Genomic DNA, 20,150 nt, shown 5'->3' with positions numbered 1-20,150 from the left:
CTCAGATCCTTCAGGAGCACTCTACCCAGGGCCGGCACCACTGGCTCAGATCCTTCAGGAGCACTCTACCCAGGGACGGCACCACTGGCTCAGATCCTTCTGGAGCACTCTACCCATGGACACCACTACTGGCTCAGATCCTTCTGGAGCACTCAATCCATGGACACCACCTCTGGCTCAGACCCTTCAGGCGCACTCAACCCATGGACACCACCACTGGCTCAGCTCCTTCAGGAGCACTCAACCCATGGACACCACCACTGGCTCAGATCCTTCAGGAGCACTCTACCCAGGGACGGCACCACTGGCTCAAATCATTCAGGAGCACTCTACCAGTTGACACCACCTCTGGCTCAGACCCTTCAGGAGCACTCAATCCATGGACACCAGCACTGGCTCAGATTCTTCAGGAGCACTCTACCTATGGACACCACCACTGGCTCAGCTCCTTCAGGGGCACTCAACCCATGGACGCCACCAATGGCTCAGATCCTTCAGGAGCACTTTACCCATGGACACCACCACTGGATGATCAGTTTTGGGCAGGGTTGTCGCATTCATTGTGTCATTCATACAGGAACCAGACACCCATAACATAGAGTGCATATTGGTCACACACTATATTCACACAGGTCCCACCCCAAGGGTGTACCCACAACATACAGTCACTGGGCAGACTCCGGCCACTCTGGCCTGGACGTCCCAAAATACCATATATGGTTCTTCCACCCAACAACCAGTCAGGGCTTCGCAGGACTTTGGGAAAACAAGGTAACAGGTAATAGAAACCTGAAGGCCACAGGGGCCATCTTGCCTTCCATCAGGAATCCACTGATTCCTGTGGCAGGACCTGTGTATCCCAAAATAGAGTATACTCAGAGCACCTGTCAAATTCTGCATGGAGCTGCCACAGCCCATAGGTGCCCAAAAAACATACACTAGTGGTACAGGGTTGTACCCTCACCCATCGGAGCCATAAGGGTATCCAAGTCTCTCTGTTAACCACAACCAAAAAGCAGAAGAGCGGCACTGCCAGGAGTCCCACATGGACTCCTGTGCAGAAAACAACACAGAACACACATGATAAGGGAGTACAGGACAAGGACAGGGAGGCCCTGTCCCTCCAATGCATTTCCAGCATCACGGGTAGACAAGCGTAAAATAAATATCGAGGCGCTATGCCCCGAGGAGGCGGGCCCAACCTGTGGACAGCCCGCCACCCAAGTTAAGGGCCCTAGAGAAGCGAGGTTCCCTAAACGAGGGTGGTGGGCCCCGCCACCGAGGGGCATATCGCCATGAGCATCCATGTAGCATGCTACGCGGGTGCCAATGTTTTTTCTCCTTAAATGGAAAGTATTTCCTGTCCGTGCACGGGACGCCTCGCATGCTCATTTTATTGATCAATGAAAAAAGTGACTGCAAATCACAGCGGTCCCTTAACAAAAAGCCAAGCTGAGCTTAGGAATGCCTTTTGTAACGAGGCTGAAAGAAAGAAAGGAAAACAGAAAGCAATTCACCTCCCTCCTCACCCATGGACACTTTTGCCTTTCATCAATGTAAGGAGACAAGCCATGGAGATAGCAGAGCCTGCTTGGAAGTTCCCAGTTACTGACATCACGGTGGCTTGATAAACAATAGAAACGTACTGCACCTTTCCTTAAATGCCACAGACTCTAAGGGGCACCAACACACTCTATGAAACCTCATTTTCTCCCCTCGGTAGTCCTCTAATAAAAGACACATTTAACAAAACCTTACCCAGAAAAGTGAGTTTTGCATATGCTTCGGAGAGACCTATGAGCCAGAGAGGAGATTCCAGAGAGCAGGAGCTGCAGTAGAGAATGCCTGACCTCCTAGCACAGGATGTGAAATGTCTGCCCAGAGAACGGACACAGAATCCCAAGGGGCAGAAGCACCACATACAGCGCTTCAGGGGCTCGCCATGTCTGCCAAGTAATGCCCAGGGCTCTGGAGAGCTTAGTAAACTAAACCACCATGTTGAGTTTAGCTTTGGAGGAACAAAGGTCACGGTTGTCTGATGTGGGGCAACAGACAGGTCGCCCAGGTTTTGCACAAGACGGAGTTTCACGCTCAGATACAAAAGTAGCCCTTCCCAAAGAGAGCCCACTTCCACAGGCCCAAAGTGTTGCAAAGGTGGGGTGGATTAACCATTCCAGGTCCAGAGTACCTGGGCAATCTTGGGTGGTGGCAGCCCAGCTAGCCGTGCATTAATGGTATAATTAAGCCCTACGGACACAAGGAGATGTCATTATACTGGTTAATGACCCGCCTCAAGTTATTGCCCGAGGAGAAGGGTCATTATCCCAAGCGATAATGACCCCTACCTTGGCCTAGAAGGATATTTGCATACCGAGATGTATTTACAAGGAACTTGTAAAGTGAATTCAGTGAACATGGCGCTAGCAATAATACATGGTTACACGTTTTGTGTTTCATTGCTTTTCTCACAGGGAGGATAACATATTTCTGAATGATAGGGCTTAGATGCCCATGGCCTTAGGCGCTCTATGAACACACATAGTATGAATGAATGAATTAATGTGGGTTCATTTAGGGAATGTATCCGCACACACTCCCCACTGGTCTCTGTGACGTTTGGAAGGCTGCTGGTCCCGTCAGAATCGTTGACTGCATTCCGAGCATTTTGATTGGCTAACAACATATTGTGGATCAACAAAGATCTTCAGCTACTCTGTTCATTAGAATATGTTGCATTTTTTGAACAGTTAAAAGGAAAACCACAAATGGCATCACTCCCTTAACTATCTTTCAGGTAAGATAGCTCAGAGGGTTGAGCGCTCGCTGCTGCGATGTGAGCGTGATCTGCAGGTCGCAGGTTTGAATCCTAGCAAGGTCAACTCAGCCTTTCATCCTTCTGAGGTCGATAAATGAGTACCAATTTCGGTTGGGTGATAGTGTATGTAAATATGTGCACTTTAAAGGGCTTTGGATTAAGGCGCTATATAAATAACACATCATTATCATTAACTGATGTAGTCTTGCAAGCTTGATAAATAAATAAAGAAATAAAGCAAGGAGCTCAGTTGAGGAATCTCTTTTGCAATGAGCTTCAAAGAAAGAAAAGAACATGGAAAGTAAGAGACCGACAGGTAACGGAGGGGGCTTCTTTTTATGTCCATAGTAGAGGTGGTTTCGTCAGAGGACAAGCAAAGTGCTCAAGAAGGGCCAACACAGGAATAGAGAAGGAGTAGCAAAAAAATAAAAATAAACAAGCATTGGCAGTGCCAACAGTTTGGTCTTTTGTGTAGGCATGGGAAAGGCAGGCACAGCTATAGTGGTATTAACTAACCATTGTTGGTAGCAAGTGCAAAATGGTGCGAGTACCTGGGCATTGAATAGCAGTGCCTGGCAAACGCTTAAAACGTATGCAAAAGCCAAACATTTTGGATTTGCCAATGCTTGTTTTAAACGGGAGTTCAGTGTCTTTGCCAATGCTTGTTTTTAACAGGACTTCAGTGAAGGACACGCAGAGTGCTTATAAATCAAGTGGCTGAAGGCAGGCCTGTTTAAGACACCAGCAGTGTAATTACAAGACTGCTTTGAACAAACCCTGACAGGCACTTTTGAATGCAAAGCTTGATGGTAAGGCTTGATTAAAGCAAGCTCAAAGAGTTCCTATGAGGATGTGTTTTGGGCAGGGAGGGGCAGGAACTGGGTGGGAATGGTCATAGGGATTAGCATGGCCATGGGCAGGCAATGAGTGGGCAAATAACCAAGCAACGCCTACAAGCTGTGTGCCCCTCCTCATATGCCATTTCTCCCTCTCAATGCAATAGTTTTGGCTTATAGGTGTCGCAAGCCGCACCTAATAGCCCAACGAAAAAAATGGAAGCAGCACCAAGCCCTGTGGTTTCTTAAACTGCAGGGCAATACCGGTGGTTATTGCCCATGCAGCGAACACCATGAATGATAAACAGGCACCTCCCGGGTGCTAATAGCAATTAAATATCACACTACCTGAATTTCCTCTCATGTTTAATTTATAATATAATGCTGATAACGTTGTTAAATAACCTTCTGACATAATTCTACATTAAATGTGTGAACATTTTCTAATTACATTGGATGTCCTCTTTTCTAAAATCCCACCAAGAGACTGAGAGAATGGAACAGGAGAGCCACTGAGGAGAGTGTTGGGGGCCTAACGCACCCCATTGGACTAACTCACCACCCTACTTTTCAGCTCACAAATAGAATTTGGTCAAAAGCATTCTTCAAGGACCCTTGGCGCACCAGTGAGTAGTGGGTCCGAGCTCAAGTCTTAAACGTCCCCCCCACCCCCCTGAGGTACTGCAGAGGTGACTTTCTAACAACAGCAATGCGATAAAATAAGAGTTACAGAAGCCAAACGTTAGGGGAAGTTTAACAAATGCTGCAGAAAATATGTTAAAGGTTTAGGGTTGAAATGTAAGCAGCTGGTCTAAAGGTTACCTTATGCGCGTCTCCAGAGTGTGCATGAAAACCGATACACAACAAAATAGTAATTTCAGTTCAAATGTCCCGCTACTAGCATCCAAAAGCTGGCAATGGCATTCTTCAGAAATGATCAGCAACACATCTACCTGTCCACCAAGAGGCCTTAATGAGCCAGGCTTTTCACACAGGCTGGAAAGGCTGGGGGGAAGTCAATTAGAAGTGGTCTGATCCCTAATCAATGTTACCTCGAAGCTGAAGCCAGTCCACTGTGGATGAAGTTCAGTCCTCGCAATAAAAATACTAATGATGAAATAGCGCTTCTTCCTAGCGCGTGTTCCCTTGGGCGCCAGAACCACCTGGTAGAGACCAGAGCTTGGGGTGCCTTGGGCACAATTGGACTGGGCAAAGACAGAAGTGCCATACAGGCATGTCGACAGGCACTATGTGCTTAATGCAAGACTTTGATGCACAATACTTCTTCCTTGACACTCTATCGTAACCTCCCCCCTGTAGATGCTTTGGTCTGATCCAACTAGCACATAGGCCAATCACACCTGCTGCGCTAGCTTATCTCTCTCCCAGCCTTTGGGAAGATGTTTAACTATGCTTCTAAGACAGATGTCTGCAACCTGTGGAGGTCCAGCTGTTTTGCAGAATTACTTCCGTTGACCCGACTGCTTGGGCCTGACGGGAATTGTAGTCGAAAACATCTGGGGAGCCAAAGGTTGCAGAACCCTTATTCTTGCAGGAAATCATCCAGTTTTGAATCTAGAGGTAGGACCATCTAGCGTCAATTCTTCGCATCCCAAGCCTTTGCACCAAGGGAATCGCAACCCTCAAAGCTGTTGATGGCAGCGGTACCAAGCGGCGGCAGTTGAAAGCTTAATCCCTACATTTCTCGCCTTTGCAGTGACTGGTGGAACTTCTCCTGAATGAGGCTCTGCGGTTATCTAGCTACCTCGACACACATCTGCCCAACCACGTAAATGGACATGGTGTGATTGTTGACGCACTGACAGGGCGACTACTCCTATTATGGCCCAGGGCGGATTCGTATATAAGGCTTGGAATGGTGTCAGAAGGCAATCGGGCAGGCGGTCAGGCTGTAAAATGCCAGTGATGGAAAAAAGTAAGTAGCCAAAAAGGTGAGGGGTGGAGGTGGTCGAAGTGTGGATCAGAGAGCAGTGAGTAAGGTGAGGGGCAAGGGAATGGGACATGGAGTGTGCTGGTGGGGGGGCACATTGGGAAGAGGCAACCAGTGCTGATGAGCGGAAGTTCAGAAGGACCCCCATCCCCATTCAATAAAAAGCAAGGAGTCTGGTGAGAGGACATGAGGGGCTGGGCGGCCCTTCAGTTTGAAAAGGGGAGGGTTGAGGAAGAGAGGAGTGGAGGGCTGACAAGAATGGTCGACTAAAAGAGAGCTCCACGAACAAAGAGTGGCCAAGAAAGAGGATGCAAATAAAAGCGATGTGAGGTCAGAAGAGACAATGTTGGGAAGGAACTAGGGTCCTCCTGAATCCCCAAGTGCTTTAGAGTTTGGCAAGACATCTTCAAGGCACTATAATGGACTGGGGGAGAGGAAGGGCACTGGGAAAGCTCTCTCATGCAAGCATAATCACATACACATAGACATAGGTGAGCACTGAAGAAGGTAGTTATTGTCTACAGAAGGATATATAAGGTGCAATTAACTATTAGTTGTCATTACCCAGGTATTTTAAAAGCTTAGTGCTGTAGAGGAGTCAAACTCCCCCTCCTCCCCAGAAGGAATGCAGCCTGTGGGATCTACATAGACCGCAGGCGCTTAGTGTGGAGTTTTCGTCACCATGGCCAGCACTAACTGACTCACCAGGTGTCCACTGTCCGTCTAGGTTCCATGTGGGTTAAAAATAGAACTCACATGTGTTGTGTGGCAAAGTGCAGAATGAGATCAAATATGAGTCTAAATTGTAAGGGAAGTAAAGACCCAGATAGCGTGAGCAGGATGAGTGGAATATGGATAGAATGGATGAAATATGTTTTTACATGGATGACAATGTTTGGTTTTCCTTGGGCTAGGCCTCAAGGTTTGTAAATGTATGCAGAGCTGCTGTGTGTTTTTGCAGAGCTAGCAAAATGGAGGAAAGCATGAGCTGCAGTGGGTTTTTGCATAGCTAGCAAAATGGAGGAAAGCATGAGCTGCAGTGTGTTTTTGCATAGCTAGCAAAATGGAGGAAAGCATGAGCTGCAGTGGGTTTTTGCATAGCTAGCAAAATGGAGGAAAGCATGAGATGCAGTGTGTTTTTGCAAAGCTAGCAAAATGGAGGAAAGCATGAGCTGCAGTGGGTTTTTGCATAGCTAGCAAAATGGAGGAAAGCATGAGCTGCAGTGGGTTTTTGCATAGCAAGCAAAATGAAGGAAAGCATGAGCTGCAGTGTGTTTTTGCATAGCTAGCAAAATGGAGAAAAGCATGAGCTGCAGTGGGTTTTTGCATAGCTAGCAAAATGGAGAATAGCATGCTTTGACAAAACCGGTGACAACGAAGAAAGAAGGCTTTGGAGCATCCCTATTATGGAAAAAGGGTGGATTGGGCTGAAGTCAAGACCCAGCTCCAGTGACATCACCATGGCAAGCTGGACCTATATAAACCCCTGCTTAAAACCACTTTGGCAGGAAGAAACGGGAAAAGGAACAGGAGAAGAATGTTCAGGTAGCAAAGTCCTTTGCTACCATCCTCATTTGTAAGATTAAGCTTGTTATCCTTACAAGATAGCCTGCTGCCTTATTTTCGCCGGTTGGGGTGTATTGATTCTGGTGTGAGAGTTAATAGGGACACTCTTAAAACAATAACAGAGTGCAAAAGGTAATAGAAGTTGGGGGTATATAATGCTGCACCCCCATTTTACTCCAATGTAAGAAGACTTTCCCCAGGATTGTGGCTCCAAAACCACTTGGCCCTCCCCTGCCAGAGAAACATAACTCCCTGAAACATTCTTGTTGGAGAAGCTGTTCCCAACATTGGGGAGGTGGGTCTTTGCCTGAACCTGTGAAAAATCTACTTCCGGGGCACCATTGTTCCAGGGATGAATATCGGTTTCTAAACCATCAATCAACCCCACACCTCTAGTACACCAGAAAGGATCTGAACAGATTGGAAACAGTAGCACATTATAAACCTCTTTGTCCAATTTTGGTAACGTGGACGGAACAGAAGGGTTTTCTCCACAAGGTCGTGGATCGTTGGTTAGTTACAACACAGCGAAAATACAATTATTACCCATTGATAAAAGAGACTGTCCAGTCCAGGTTGTATAACAATATCTACTTCATTATTATCACAACAGACAGTTCTAGCACACTACAAAATACAACCCACGCTGTAAAGGAATGCAGAGGACAGAAGGTTTCAAGAAGGAAAAGGGATGCACTCTGGATACTTACAGGAAGGTAGTTGGTAAAGTAATTAATCACAATAGTTCAAGGATACTTGGTTTCAACACAAAGGGAGCAATGGGTCGCAACAATGTCACTAAGGGCCTTTGGAGAAGGACTAGGGGGACAGAATCACAAAGTACCTTATGCTTGTAGAGGTTCTTGGTGCTCGACAGGGTCAAGTCAGTTTCAGGGTGCTTAGCAGCTCCTGCGACAGCGTTCAAGACAGGAGACAGCTGCGGGTATCAGGCGGCTAGCAGTTCGGTGAGCGAGGCGGAACGGTCTCGGCCGATGTTAGCGACTGCTGCGTGACAACAGTCAGCTGTGCAGTCGGTCACAGCTCGAGGGGCTCAACTGGCTCAAAAATGTCCTTTAAGTTAGACGCTGGTTGATGCTCGTCGATGCACTCCTCCTGGCTTATTCATTGGGCTCATGCCATCCTATAAGGTGGATGGCCCAAAGATAAGGAGAGTGTTGCAGACACTGGTCTTGTCCTGGGTTTGGTTCAGAGACTCTCTGGCACTCACTTGCCACCCAGGAAGCTTGCTGCAGAGCCTAGCAAGGCCTGCTGTCTGCTGGCTGGATACCAGTTCTGGACTGCTGGAGGGTCCTCTGGATTTAGGATCTCCTTCTGTTCCCTGGGAGTTGATTAGGGGAATGATCTTGCTTCCCACTTTGGAAATCCTGGCCTTCCTTCACTGGCGGAAGCTGTAAGGCAGACTTTAACTTCAGCCAGGGTCCAAATTAGTTCTTCTTGTTACTTCTTGCAAAGTCTTCATTTGATCTGCCCAAAAGAGGGACTCAGCACTCTTTTAAAGTCAAACTGGCCACAGTGATTGGTATAGGCTAAGCTTTACTTAATGAACCAATCCTGGGTCCCCACCAACAATCTCCTGCATGGATGAGATCATTACCAGAGTGCTTTGCAACAGAGTAGGTAAAACGGTGAAAACGTAATACTAAGTCCCTCCCATCTTCCTGTCTGTTATGGATCAAGGGGGCTCTCTGGTTAATTGAGCTCTCTGTGGTTCCTGATTAAAGCGACAGGTCTCCCTTGAAGCTGTTGCGAGAACAGACTTTCTTTCTCCATCAAATCACATACTCCTAGCCCTCTGAATGGGATCCCCCTGCGTGGGTTGCCTACTGTAAACACATGTAAGAGACATGACTGCTCACTGTCATTGAAACTTTAGGGGCGGGAGCCGGCTACTGGTTGACATAGTGCATATGAAAGGTGTGTTGGGGTTTCCTGTCTCCTTTGTTTTCTCCTATTCAGCGATGCCTCATGTGGTCTTGTTAGAAGTACACTTCATTAGTATGTTAATTATGCTAATTGCTGCCACCATCTGCAGAGGGTAAACAAGCGGACAGGGCAGATCCATGGAGCCTTTGATAGTTAATTAGACTGACAGGAGGATGTTAAGCAGAGCATCGCGCTGGTGCTTCGTACCTGATGTTCCTGGTGATGGTGGAGTCGACGCCAGACTGCCTCGGGATCAGTAGATAACGTGATGTGAGAAACCAACCCAAGACCCACCAGAATGTGAGTAGGGGATCCTGGATCAGTTCCCCACGCCACGGGACAGCACTTCCCAGATTTACGTGGCACAGGAACAGTGCAAGCACTGACAGGGAAGGTTGATGGTGATAAGTCCAAGGGTCCAGTCAGAATGGATGATGGATCCAAAGGGGCACAGACAGCAGGAGCAGGGCTTTAAGGTGCAAGGCAACAAGGAGCAAGGATCAGAGGCCAGAGCAAAGCACGAGTGCTGTGCACACATTAAGACGCGATGCACTGTGCTTCCCCAGATACATTTTGTAATGGCGGCACCTTACCAAGGCTTGTAACGCACCCGCCTTAGCTTAGAGTCCGAAAGACCACGCATGCGCGGAGCGAAGAGATGGGAAATCCGTGCATGAGCAGTGAGCCCTCAACCGACCTACCCCGGAACCACCGCGACCATGTACCTCTAGGTGGAGGGAACCGCCAAGGCGGGTAGAGGCGCCAGGACCCTACCATGGCAGGAAGATGGCATGAAGGCAGTCCCCATGAGGTAAGTAAGGGTGTGCGAGGGGGGCTTCAGAACTGTTAACAGGAAGAGCCGTGTGTCGGGCGATGCATAACAGAGGAAGTTTTTGGCCCTCTCCTTCTGAGATGCATCGTGTACTCCACCTGTCAGATCCCAACTAAATGTGAGAGGAAGGACTGCACCTATAGGCTGTATCCACCCAGAGTACACTGTTCTATGTGTATGTCGTGCAGTGAGCATAGGAAAATGTGTGCGGATTAGCCCCACACATTTCCCAGAGATTGATCTATCATTCAATTTCATATAACATTTCAAAAAATGCCAGGTGAGTGCACACCCACAGTGAGTATGGTCGAATTCCTCACCAAACCATACAAGGGATTGACATCAGCCAGGCAGGGAGTTCTCAAAACAAACCTCCTTTGTGTGTGCAGTAGTAATTTTAGGTTGAGGTGTTATTGAAGAGATCACGTGCAAAATATCTCCCAGCAAAGAAATCCACCAACTCAAGGCACACCTTTGCATGGTTCATACATGAGTGTGTAGCGCCTACAAAAAACCTGAACCCTAGCAACATGTAATTCCTGTTAAGCACCATCAACACCAAACACCCGACATCCATTCCTGGCTCTAGCGCCTACTTCAAACCCGAACCCCATCAAGGTGTAATTTCTGCTACGCACCATCAACACCCGACATCCAGACCTGGTTGTCTAGCGCCTACCTCAAACCTGAAAACTATCAAGGAGCAATTCCTGCTACGCACCATCAACAACAAACCCCCCCAAATCCAGCCCTGGCTGTCTAGCACCTTTCTGAAACTGAACCCCATCATGGTGTAATTCATGCTACGCACCATCAACCCCAAAAAAAAAACAAAAAAAAAACAGACCTGGCTGTCTAGCACCTACCTCAAATTGAACCCTATCAAGGTGTTATTCCTTCTATGCACCATCAACACAAAGAAAAAACAAATCCAGACCTGGCTGTCTAGCGCCTACCACAAACTGAACCTCACTGCTGTGTAATTCCTGTTAACCAGCAAAATCCCAAAATCCAGCCCTGTCTGTCTGTTGTGAACCTTAAGATTCTCAACATACATGTGATACCCTTTTCCAAGTCTCAGGGATTTCACCTCACCCAGCCGCATGCTAACAACTGTCCATCCTGCCATCCTGCAGAAAGTTACACCCTTCCTATCAGCTTCAGAACCAAGGCACAGACCCTGGTCCTAATGCACCTGGATTGAGAAAATGTACTGCTTCCCGACCCACCCACCACTGTGAGAAACGTCCCCCATGCAGCTGCCCGCCTCCTTAAAAGACTCTGCAATTATGACCACATGATGCCCACATCCATCGAACACCACTTGCTACCCATACAAGCATGCATTATCTTCAAAGCCAGTTGCAATCTAGAAAAAGCCATCACGATGCACGCTCTCTCCTACCTGGCCCATCCCAGGAGGTCAGTGCGTCATCGACCTGGTAGACAAAGTCACCATTCCTGGAGGTCAGTGCATCATCGGGACTCAGGACCCGGTAGACAGAGTCACCATCCTGGGGGCCAGTGCATCATCGGGACTCAGGGCCTGGGAGACAGGGTCAAAATCCATGGAGGTCAGTGCAACATCGGTACTCAGGGCTTGGTAGACAAAATCACCATCCCTGGAGGTCAGTGCATCATCGGGACTCAGCACCTGGTAGACAGAGTCACCATCCCTGAATGTCAGTGCAACATCAGAATCAGGGCCTGGTAGACAGAGTCACCATCCCTGGAGGTCAGTGCATCATCGGGACTCAGGGCCTAGTAGACAGAGTCACCATCCCAGGAGGTCAGTGCATCATTGGGACTCAGGACCTGGTAGACAGGGTCACCATCCCTGGAGGTCAGTGCATCATCAGGACCTGGTAGACAGAGTCACCATCCCTGGAGGTCAGTGCATCATCAGGACCTGGTAGACAAAGTCACCATTCCTGGAGGTCAGTGCATCATCGGGACTCAGGGCCTGGTAGACAGAGTCACCACCCCTGGAGGTCAGTGCATCATCGGGACTTAGGGCCTGGTAGACAGAGTCACCATCCCTGGAGGTTAGTGCATCATCGGGACTCAGGACCTGGTAGACAGAGTCACCATCCCTGGAGGTCAGTGCACCATCGGGACTCAGGACCGGATAGACAGAGTCACCATCCCTGGAGGTCAGTGCACCATCGGGACTCAGAATCTGGTAGACATGTCAAAACTGATATAATAGTGTTTCGTCCTCATTGTATATGTTGGCCTATGCCCAGTCGCTTTGCGAGGAAATCCGCATCGCAAGGTCGTGACCTTAAGTTAATCAAGCCTCCATTTTAGGTTAAAGCCGCCATTTTGGCTTATCGTGCAGTCACCCTGTGGCCTAAAACGGCTGACCTGTGTTCTCTTGTTCTTACTTTAACCTCTTCAACCTCTGTAGGCGAGTTAATGTCCAACCTGCCTGCAGGCTATATGTTAGGGCCAAGTAGACCTTGTCCTTTGTTGACCTAGGGATCAGGGGATTATTCGAATCGGCGATGTTAACCTACAAGTATTCAAGAACGATAATGCTATTTAAACATCATATGCGAAACATCTGTTTGACCTGCATTGAAGTAAATGTGTAAAGAGTGTAAAGACAAAGCCAGAGAATAGTAGTACTTGTTAGTAAATGTATTAAGAAGTAAACCACATGCACGAGATATGTAAATTAGGAATGAACCTGGCGCAAACCCTAGCCCAGTACATGATTAACTCGTAAGAGGCTGGACATCGTTACAAAGAAACTGTATAAATATGCTGATGTCCAGCTAGCAATTCCTGTTCACTGCTCACATTGAACCTGCTGGTGGTCTCTGTGAAGTACTGACGGCCAAATAGCTATTTGTGTACTTTGTTTTGTAAACTGTTCAGTGTTGCAATAAAGATTCTGGGAATCTTTACAAGCCCGTGTTGGTGTATTTCCCTTTGCATGGTGTAAAAGCCTTAATATTGTATTTTCTGATTCCACAGATGGCGCCCGAATAGGGACCCTCAAGATTGACTTCATCTCGTCGAAGGTTTGCTCAGCTATTGGACCAGGATCGGACGGTGTCAACAAAAAGGCCCCTCTGGACGAGAAGCAAATTCCTCGACAGAACAGCACGATCCGATCCCTGAACGGTGAGCTGTAGCCCGAGACGACGTCTTGACGAGGGTCCATATATCAAGATGGGTAAATTTGCCGAAATCACCAGACACGTGGGTCCTTAGATTGTCCTTAGTAACCCGATCGGGCCTCCCAGTCCTTTAGTCAGGTGAATCGTGACCCGATTCTTAATTTAACCCTGACAATTTGAATTTGGCGCATTGTACTCGCGAGCACAATTATTTGACCAGGTAACACCAGAATTCTGATATGCCTGGGAAATTGTCTGCCTGCTTCAGGGCATTATTCCGCAGTGACAGACAATCTTTGGAAGTTAGCCGTCCCGCACCACAGGAGGGGTCGCCGGCATGTACTATGTACTGTAAGAAAGGCTTTGGTAGTATAGCATTTAATGACATTTGGCACAGACAGACCAGACATAACTCTAATCTTCGGTGGCCAACCAATGGTAGCTTTGAAATCCATCGTATAGAATATTTAGAGTCTGTATTGGTAAAGAAAAAGGCTAGACCTGCAGCATTTGACGCATTGCACAGTTGGAAAACAGAAGCTTTGCAGCAACAAAAGAGTATAGAGAAACATATGCCTCGACATATGACGAATGCCGAAAAGGCACTGTTATATGATCAAAATAAACAATTGGAATCAGTTAGGAACACGGACAGAGCGTTTCAATTAAGCATTCAGAAAATGTATCCTTCGAAAGATTTTCATACGTCCGATGAATTGATTAACAAACTTTTGCATGAACGAAGGCCCGATGCCTCTGCGCCACCCCCGTACGTCCCTCCTCTTGTTGCTTTGCTTCTTCCTGTCATTATTCCTCCTCCTATAGTCCCCTGGTCCTTCCTATTGTTCTTCCTGTTGTTCCTCCAGCCGTCACTCCTTTGCCTGCTCCCTTGCCTCCACTTATTGATATTCAGAATGTGCCTACTCTCCATCTTCCAAGTGATTCCGCATCGCTTGTAGTAGACCAGGGAACGGGATCATGGGTTGTGACTCGTAATACTGTGTCCCCAGATAAAAAGAATGAATTAATTGCCTGGGCTAAACATTGTATGGAGAAGGGTGAACAAGCTGATGTTTTTTCCACACTCGAAAATCTAAAAAGTATTCCTGAGAAAAATGTTTTTATTGAAGGGTGAGGAATTCATTTGAGCATAATGTGGAATAGATTAAATGATGTAGATCTCCCACAAGGGTTACGGGATTTGAATACCTTAGCGTTGTCTAGGGATACTGCGGAGAAAGTATATGAGCATGTCAAGAGGATTTTTGTGTATAGGAAGGAGTTGGAAGAGTTACAGAATGAAGAAACTAATGGTGATAGTTTAGGTACTATATTTTTACAGAAACGGTTTTCTCCTCGCCGTGAATTGATAGGTGAGGAAGCGCGAATTTGTACAAAGGATGCAATAAGATGGATTTCGGATATGTCGATAACTCCAGACGAAGTATATGACACGTATAGTCAGTATACGTTAGAAATGCAAAAGAAAGTGATATAGGTTATGGTAGAATACTTGCAGGATGAGTGTGTAAAAAGAAAGATTTGTTGTCCCGCAGAATTATTGGGTGTTTATAAGAGAGCCTTTTCGATTGATACTTCTTCGACTGCCTTAGCGCTTGATTTGGCTCTGTTGCTTAGTAAGCGTTTGGAGCTACCTACTTCTCAGTTGCACATAAGAGAAGTCCCTCCGACATTTTTCCCAAAAGTTGAGATTGCGGCCGATGCTGCACGAGGTATAGTTGCTGTGGACATTCCTGCACATTACATATCGCAGTTTGTTCACGTCCCGTTCTCGAGACAGAAAGTGAACACCATAAAGCAATCTATTCTTGATATAAGAAAGAATCCGACGGGGTTCTATAAAGAAATAGAGTCGGTCTTACAATCATCGGTATTCACCTTAAGTGATATTGATTTATTATTTCCGGTACTCCTGCCAGTTGATTTGTGGAAACAGATTAGGACTGTAGGTGATGTACCTGGGTTAGGAGATACATGGGATAATATGGTTAGGCTCGACAGAGAAAGACCAGCTGGCGAGAGACCGCCTCAAGTGACATTAACTTTGCCTGATAGGATTATTGTAAAATTGAAAACTATAGTTCCTGAAAAAAGAATAATTTGGGACAAGCTTATGGCCTGTGCCCAAGGAAAGTCTGAAGGTGCTACCGAGTTCTTTAATCGGTTCAAACAAGTGTTTTCAGATTTCGGTGGACAAGACTTAGGCACAGAGTCAGGGAAAAGGCTGTTTGTCAAGAAATTTGTACGTGGATTGCTGCCTGACATCCAGTTACAGATTATGTCCTCCGAAAGCGCTTGGCAGGCGGAGTCTCAATCAGAAGTACTGCACATGGCTCAGTATTATGAAAATCGTGTGAATAATGAAAAGGAAAAACTTGAGAAAAGAAAGGGTGACCTGAAAACAAAAGTACTATTACAACAGATACAACAGATCGTTAGAAGCCCTAGAGGGGGTAATACGCAATTTAGAGGTCAATACGTTCCACAGGGAAGTACGCCCCTGGCTCCGGTAACCGTTGACCAGTGTGCCTATTGTCGACAGGAAGGTCACTGGCGCGCACAATGTCCGACATTGCAGCAAAGGTCATTTGGGAACATGGGTAGACGATCAAGAGGACGCCCAGCTGTAGGGGGCCCTGGTAGAGGTCAGTTCACTCCAGAATCACAGCAACCTTTTTCGCAGGATAAACAAGTATCGAGAGTGGATAATAAAAACATTTTTGATCATCCTTCTGCTGCGTACCTCTCTGAAGAACTTCCTTTTGATGAAATTCTGTTTCGTTAGGATTGCCCAAAGCAGGATTTGGAACCAACGCCTATTCCCGTTCATCAGAAAGGTCCCTACGTTGAGATGGCGGTGGGAAATAGGAAGCATATATTTTTAGTAGATACGGGAGCACAAAAGTGTTCCATTGACCATTCACAGGTTCCAAACATTCCCCTGTCAGGGCAATCCAACGTTTCCGTAGGGTTTTCAGGCACACCTGTAGTTTGTCCAGTCTCTTTGTCGGTACCGATAACAGTGGGTCCCTTCACGGAGCAGTGTCCATTTCTACTTACTACAAACTGTGGAGAGAATTTGCTGGGGTTAAATTTGTTGAAGGAATTGAATGCAGTAATACATTGCTCCTTTGACGAAGTTCGGTTAACAATTTCACCTCAGCAATCACTCGCCTCTCAGTTCTTGACTCGACCTTTACCGCCAGAATTCAGTAACATTCCGGAATGCTTATGGGCAATTGATGATAATGATGTGGGCATTCTTCAAATTGAACCTGTTAAAATTATTCTGAAACATGAAGTAAAACTGCCTCGCATTCCACAATATAATAAGAAAGCGAACAGGCTTTGAAATGTATAGTTTCTGATTTTGTACATCGTGGAGTAATTGAGGAAATTACAGGTAGTTTGTGTAACAGCCCGATTTTGCCAGTATATAAAAAAGGTGATAATGCGGTTCCTTTTCAGTTTATAATTGATTTGCGTGCTATTAACAAAATTGTGGCTCCTCAATTTCCCATTGTACCTGATGTAACAACGATACTAACTATGATTCCGGCTTCTACCACTCACTTTAGCGTTGTTGACCTCAAAAATGCGTTTTTCAGTATTCCTATACACAAGGATAGTAGGTATTTGTTCGCGTTTACCCTAGGTGGACGCTCGTTCACATTCACTCGTGCACCACAAGGGTACACTGAGAGTCCAAGTATTTATAGTAGAGCATTGAAAGAGCAACTCAATACTCTCGAGTGGCCTACTACTTGCACGTTACTGCAGTATGTAGATGATCTCCTCTTGGCTGCTGATTCTGAGAGTGCTTGTAAAGAAGGCACCATGTTGTTGCTTTGTCATCTAGCAAAACATGGCCACAAAGCTTCACTCAGAAAAATTCCAATATTGTTGTCAGGAGGTCACCTATTTAGGCTATCTCCTGTCAAAGGAGGGAAGAAGGTTGACACCTGAACGAATAAAAACTATTTCTGGCATGTCTGTCCCAAATACGCAGAAGGAAGTTAGAGCCCTGATAGGTATGGCTTCTTATTGTAGATTGTGGATCCCTAACTTTTCGTTAACGATTAAACCAATGCTGGCTTTGACAAAGTAGGGCATTTCTTTGCCATTGCCATGGACTTTGGAACACCAGACAGCATTTGATTTACTCAAAACCGTGCTGTGTTCGGCGCCGGTTTTAGGAACTCCAAATTATGAAAAGGCCTTTGTGTTGTATGTGCATGAAGGTGATGGATGTGCTTTGGCTGTGTTAACGCAGGAACATGGAGGGAAGAATAGACCGTGCGGCTATTTCTCATCCGCCCTTGATCCTGTTGCATGCGCTTTGCCGAGATGTTTGAGAGCTGTCGCTGCTGCTGCGTCTGTAAAACAGAGCGAGGGAATGGTCCTGGGTCATGCGTTAACCCTAATGGTACCTCACTCTGTAGATGTTCTATTAAATAGAACTCAAACGCAACACCTTTCTTCCGCACGATTGACAAGATACAAATTGATCTTGTTTGCTCCCCACATTCAAATTCAGAGGTCTTGTGTATTAAATCCGGCTGAACTTTTACCTGTCCCGCAAGATGCTGTTGATGGTGACGAAACTTCACACAATTGCCTTTACACTACAGAACAAGATACTAAAGGTAGAATCGATTTGAAAGATACGCCTTTGAATAGCCCACAAGGAGAGCTTTTTTGTTATGGATCCTGTTTCAAACTTCCGAATGGTACATCCACAGCTGCTTATGCCGTCACTACCTTGAGCACGATTGTGGAAACCAAAAGAATCATGCATAATTCCGTGCAGGCCGCAGAAATTATAGCATTAACTCGATCCTGTGAACTTTCTGAAGGGCTTACAGTAAATATATATACCGACAGTCAGTATGCCTTTGGGGTAGTTCACAACTTTGGTAGACTCTGGAAAGAACGAGGTTTCTTGACCTCACATGGCACAAAAATACAGCACGGCACTTTAATAGTGCGATTACTTTCAGCGCTCGCACTCCCTGTTCAGTTAGCCATTTAAAAATGTACAGCACATCAGAAGGTTACAGATGATATAGGAAAAGGGAATGCTTTCGCTGATCAGATAGCTAAACAAACTGCCACTGATTTTAGTTCAGAAATGTATGCCGTAAGGGAAACTGTAAATGTTTGCACTTTTGGTGAAAGTATTGATTCTGTAAAAGACATTCAAGCAGATGCTACTGTAGAGGAGACCAAGAAATGGGTCGAGGGTGCAGGGAGATTAGATGGTGATGGGTGTTGGGTGGACAATGTTGAAGGAAAATGGTTACTCCCTGACGCCTATATTACATTGATGGTCATTATGGCTCATGGTCCGACCCATGTCTGTGCGCGTAAATTGACTAAAATGTTACACAGTGTATGGGCCAATGATAAAATTTTCAAAATTGCAGAGCGCTTTGTCCAAGGGTGCATGGTCTGCTTGCAACACAATGTAGGAAAAGGTACCTCGACTCCTAGAGGAAGTTTCGCTCCACCTTCTGTTCCGTTTGAGGTCATCCACTTTGATTTTATTGAGATGGAACATTGCAACAATCTTAAATACGTGTTGGTCGTCATTTGTGCATTTAGTAAGTGGGTTGATGCCTTCCCTGTTAGAGATACAACGGCCATAACCACGGCAAAGACTCTGTTGAAAGAGTTCTTTCCTAGGTTTGGGCTGCCGAGAGTCATCTGGTCGGATAATGGGCCACACTTTATCGCTGCTGTAATCCTACAAATATGTGAAGGATTACAGAGTGATAAACGGTTCCATTCGGCCAGACATGCCCAAAGTGCCGGATTAGTGGAAAGGCATAACGGCATTATAAAGAACAAGCTCGCTGTGCTGACGTGTGCTGGCACCAAGTTAAAATGGCCGGACGCCTTAACGATCTTGTTGCTGTCGATGAGAACCACCCATCAAACTAGGACTGGTCTCTCTCCCTTCGAGGTGGTGATGGGGAGGCCTGCTAATATTTGGGGTATGCCAAAGAGTCGCTCATTGCCGGATGTAGAGAATGTGCTTCTTTCAGATTACTGTAACCAGTTGACTAAAAATCTATTTTCAATTTGTCACCAGGTGCGAGAGGCATTACCTGTACGGTACGAGGTCCCAGTCACAGTCTACGACCGGGGGACTGGATCCTCATGAAAGTTTTTCAAAAGTCGTCTTGCCTTGCACCTCGGTGGAGGGGTCCCTACCAGGTCCTGCTAGTCACCCAGACTGCAGTGCGGGTAGCAGGGCGGAAGAACTGGATACATGCAACGCACACCAAATGGATCCCGCAGCCCATGCCATACGATACATAAGATACAGAATCCCTTTCCAATGCTGTAACCAACGTGCCCGAAACAGCAACAACCGACAAGAGAGTATCGGAGACTGTTCCAGAATTCGTAAGGCCAGACAAAATGGCCACCTTGTCTCCGCACTCTCCAACACTGGTACTTCCGGATCATTCATTTTCTGATCCCGTTTCCGTTCACTCGCCACCTCCAGTAGGAAGTGACGACATCTTGCTTTCTGATCCTTCAGCACCGGAAATTGTAAAATATAATTTACGTCCCAGAAAATAGACGTACGGCACGGTTTTTCTGTGCGATTGGGGAAATCATTTGAGGGCTTGCCTTTTGGCCCGACTATACGAAAGGATTCTGTTGGCTAAGGGTTGTGGGAAAGACATTAAGAAGACGCGTGACTGGAGTCGCCAGCAAACAAACAATTGGTGTTTTTTCGATTGAAGACTATGATACCTGTACCCGCTACCGCTCGTACCGAACGTTTAGATAAATATGTGGCTAGCAGAGACAATGAGCAAGCGTGTAGGGGGACCCCAAAAACGTATTGTTGCCTTTTTGCAATAATAACTGGGTTTTTAGTAACTATTGGTTTTGGGTTTTGGTACCTGGAGGAAGCATATCCGCTAGAGGACTTTTTACCTGTTGAAAATGTATCTGTTATACCCACTCCTTCCGTGCAATTGCATACCTTGTCGCCTAGAGATTCTTCGCATAGACGGAACTATCAGAATAATACTCTTTT

Source organism: Ambystoma mexicanum, chromosome 10 (assembly GCF_040938575.1).
Source record: "Ambystoma mexicanum isolate Mex_15411 chromosome 10, UKY_AmexF1_1, whole genome shotgun sequence".
Classification (NCBI taxonomy): Eukaryota; Metazoa; Chordata; class Amphibia; order Caudata; family Ambystomatidae; genus Ambystoma; species Ambystoma mexicanum.
The sequence above is the reverse complement of the archived record's forward strand: the minus strand, read 5'-3'. Positions refer to the sequence as shown.